Here is a 4,317-nt window from a genome sequence, read left to right as displayed (position 1 = left end):
ACTATAAATTGCTTCTTGAATATTCCATGGCCTTCCCATATTCAGCAGTGGCATTTGGGAACAGATAAAGTAGAGCACAGATATGTCGGGTTGATGACAGATGATATGAACTGAGGTCTATGACAAATATTCAGTATTTAGCAGATTCTTTGCCGATTCCATTATTTCTGGAATATTTACTTGAAATACCTTCTAATTTAAACACACTTCAAAGCTCACACTAAAACAGGATGAACAAAAAGACAATTTTGATATAGTATTTTAATTGGGTATTTTGTGTACATTGAATTTTGATCATATTCCTCCTAATTCCTACATCCAAAGTATCCCACATTCTCTTCACTTCATCTCTTCCTTTATTTCTCTGTCTCTCGGTCTCTGTCTCTTAAATAACTCACCGAATCGAACTAGTGCTGCCAGTATACGCATGGGTGTGGACCATATAATGGACAATGGTTGACCAACAAGGGAAAACATTCTTAAAGACAACTGACTCCTTTAACAGCTGTCAACTACACACTACCATAATGTTTAAAAAGATACATGGAACAATAAATCTGTAAAGATTTGTTATGAAATAATTTTGTGGCTATCCATTCCCCTTGCCCGCTGCTCAGTCCTGTACCATCAAGACATTGCTTAAGTAACTTCATCCTGAGGTGTCAGTCAAGCGTAACATTCTGCAATCTCCTGCCCCGTTGCTAAAGCCTTGAGACCCACTGTGGTTGTGGGAAATTTAAATGAGAAAAGTATCGAAAAACTATGTCTAAACCTAACATTAAAAAATATAGGTTTTAAAAATTACTGTAAAGATAAAACCCTACATTTCATTGAAGTTGATAGCACTGGGAGGAGGCCATTGGTAGCCCTCCCTGGTTTTAAGCGTGTAGGAGTAGCCAGAGAGAGTGAAGGTTTTGCTAGAGACCTCACGGTTAGAAATGTTAAGGTCAACACTTTGAAGAGACTGGTATCTGTAAAACACAACTGTGGGGGAATTCATGATCAGAACCTCTTAAAATTTGATCTTCAAATTTAGCAGGGCCTCAGAGCTGATAAAAGCCCATATGAAGACTGGAAGATACTTTGGTGTTGTTCCTCACATTTCTAAATGTGTTAACAAAATGAAGCTTAAAAAATATAATAAAGCTTATTTTTTTAGGAAGTTGAAGTGAAATCTTAAAAAAACATGAAAATATTTAGTGTTGAAAATCAAATCAAATAATTAAGCTAAAAAAGGTGAAAAAATTACTAATGCTTCTAAGATTTACTATTTGTAAATTCATTTCAATTGCTATACAACATTCAAAGAGAGAACTATACAGTTGTATTTACTAAATTTATTTTGAGTTTTTCTTTATTTGGTATTATTAGGAACTCAATAAACACACTCTGTACACAAAATTATTGATTTTTATTCATTCCTAATTTTAACGTTTAAAATTTTGTGTGAAATACATGATGTTAATACATATAGACAGTAATAAATATATTTATGATTTGATAACTGAAGAAACATGATAATCTTTGTGTCCTCATGTTTTTATTTTTCTTAATATGCATTCATTGTATGTTGTCAATAACTTAACATACAATCTATTTATTGTTTTTGTTCTTAGTCTTATCAAATATATGCTTCATGCAATCTTGCTTGCAATATTGGAATTTCTGAATTTGTTTATATAATTTTAGCAGTAAGATTTATACCTTTCCATGTGTTCTTCTTTCTTATGGATATCCTTTCCTTCAATTTGAAGATCTCATTTTATCACTTCTTGTAAAAATTGATCTGGTAGATGTTACAGCTTCAGGTGTGGATTTTGATTTTGTTTTGTTTTTTCTGTTAAGTGATCATTTTCTTCTCTAAAGCACAGCCTTGTGTTGGGTGCAGCATTCTCCATTCCTACTTCTATCCCTTCAGTCCTATGCAAGTTTCCCACCACTCTTTGTTGGCCTGTGATGTTTCTGCTGAGGTTTGTATTGGAAAAATTGAAATGCCCATCTGTTTCCTAAGTTCCTTTTCTCTAGTGGTCTAGAAATCTGCCCTCTTCTCTAAATACTTCTTTATTTACTTATTTTTGATGTGTATGAGTGTCTAGTGCCTGTAGAGGGCAGAACAGGGCACTTGTTTCCCTGGAACTGTAGTTATGGGTGGTTGTAAGCCAACATGTAGGTGCTGGGAATCAAATCAGGATCCTCTGCAAGCATAGCAAGTACTCTTAACCACTGAACCATCTCTCTCCAGCCCAAGAGTTTTCTCTTACTATTAGCCTGTGAGAGTTTAAATACAAGCTGGTACCATTTGGATGGGTGAAATTTGCTTGAAGATCTTTGATGTGGGTATTTGGTTCCATATTTGGAAAGCCTTGTGTAATTATTTCTTTAAACAAGTTTCAGCCACTTTGGGCTTCTGAATTCCTCCTCCAGGAACTTTAATATCATTTCTAAGTGCTACGAGCTTCCTTCATTCCTTTCTATTTTTTTCTCCTCCAATTGTTTATTTTCAGACAGGGTCCCTTGGTGCTCACTGACTCTTTCTTCCATGTTATCTACCCTGTTAATCTTGTTTCATTCTGTAGTAGTGACAAACTCCAAGACCAAAAGGAACTTAGAGGAGGAAAGAATTAATTTTGTTTATGCTTCCAGGTCGCAGTCCATCAAGTGAAGTCAAGGAAGGAACTCAAGACAGAAAGCATGGAGAAACATTGGGTGCTGGATCATTCTCCTGACCACTCAGCTGATCATGTTTAGCTTTCTTATGTAATCCAGGTGCAACCGTCTAGGAATAATGCCACTTACAGTGGACTGGGCCTTCCTGCAGCAACTCAGAAACTAGACAATCATCACAAACTTATCCACAAGGCAGTCTAATCTAAGTCATTCTAAATTCTAGGCTTCCCTCTCAGATGACTACGTTTTGTCAAGGTAACAATTAAGGATAACTAGGACACTTGTTATGGGTGCTTTTTCGTTTATCACATTCAGCTTTTATGTATTTTTTTCTCTCTTTGTTTTTCATCTATAAATGGTTCTAATTGGACACTTCATCCAAGATCCAAAGAAGCTAATACACAGACACATGGAAGAGAGAGAGAGGGAAAGAATGAGAAATTCTCAGGTATACATATACCTAGGTCGCCAGGAACCCTGACCCTGAGGAATTCAGGATTTGAGACTATCCCTGTTCTAGAAAGCCTCCATGGCTCTCAGTCCACAGTGTGGTGGTTGAGGAACCTTCAGCTGCTGGTCCCAGATGGTAGGCCACTTCCCAGGGGATCTGCAGGGTCATGAAGGTACAGAAGTACTGGGCCAGGATGTAAGCCCTGGAGTGGATGGAGGGATTCAGCTTACCCAGATAAGCCACCATGCATAGCATATGGCCTGTGAGGATGATGGGGAAATGTATCTAGGAAAACAAAGAGTTGGGTCCAGGTATGAGTAGACAGAATCCAGGAAGAGGAATGGGTTGATATTTTCCATGTCATTGTGGTTCACTCTGAGGCAGTGCTCCACATTTGGGTCACTCCTGAGGTACAGGAGACCTCCACATTACAGGGTACACTTAGGGTTGGCAAGAGCCTGCTGCAGTCTAGAGTAGCCTGTGATGACAGCATGCATTTTGAGGACCAGCAACAAGCTACAGAGCAGGAAAGCTGGGAGACCTGGCCTTTTCCCATCTCATCACCCTGGGAAGGCATCTTGATCACCTAGCCTGAGCTCAAACTCCTGGACAGTGAAACTGTGGGCATCCTTGTGTATTTTTTTTATCTCCAGATTTTCTGTTTGAGTTTTTTTGCACAATTTTCCCCATACCTTTGCTAAGTATTTTTGTTATTCTACTGAAACATTTTCTCAGTGGCTCTCAACTTTCCCAAGTTACCTTGTTTTAAGTTGTCTGAAAATTTTCCCACATTTATGACTGGTCAGTTTTTGGCACCTATTTTGAGGTGAAGTAATGGTTTCTTAGAAGTTCCTGATATTTCCAGGCATATGACCCTGTGGGCATCAAAGGATCTGTATTTGTTCTGTTTTCTAAACTCATTTGTTTGTACCTGTCTTTCGAGAAAGTTTAAAAGGGCTGCTTATTTTCTCTGAGCCTATACTCAGTTCTGCTATTTCCACACTAGGGACTACCCAGGTCCCCATGTGCCAAGCCCCTGCTCTGGATGTTGTATATTCTACTGGAGTCTTGGATGGAAACCCAAGCCCACTTTCCCCACAACACTTTGCTGGTGTTTCGTTCAGAAAGAAACAGGAGAATATCCAGATATAGTCCCATTTTCCCACAAGTCTTTGCCTGGGCCCAGAATTGGCCTAAAT

At 38.3% G+C, this 4,317-nt stretch overlaps 1 pseudogene; it reads right to left on the bottom strand.

The window, feature by feature from the left end:
- Positions 1 to 3,172: 3,172 nt before the first annotated feature.
- On the bottom strand, positions 3,173 to 3,695 carry LOC131919094 (prostaglandin E synthase-like; annotated as a pseudogene).
- Positions 3,696 to 4,317: the final 622 nt, after the last annotated feature.

Source organism: Peromyscus eremicus, chromosome 9 (genome assembly GCF_949786415.1).
Source record: "Peromyscus eremicus chromosome 9, PerEre_H2_v1, whole genome shotgun sequence".
In the NCBI taxonomy this organism is placed as follows: Eukaryota; Metazoa; Chordata; class Mammalia; order Rodentia; family Cricetidae; genus Peromyscus; species Peromyscus eremicus.
This window is presented reverse-complemented; position numbering and strand designations above follow the sequence as displayed.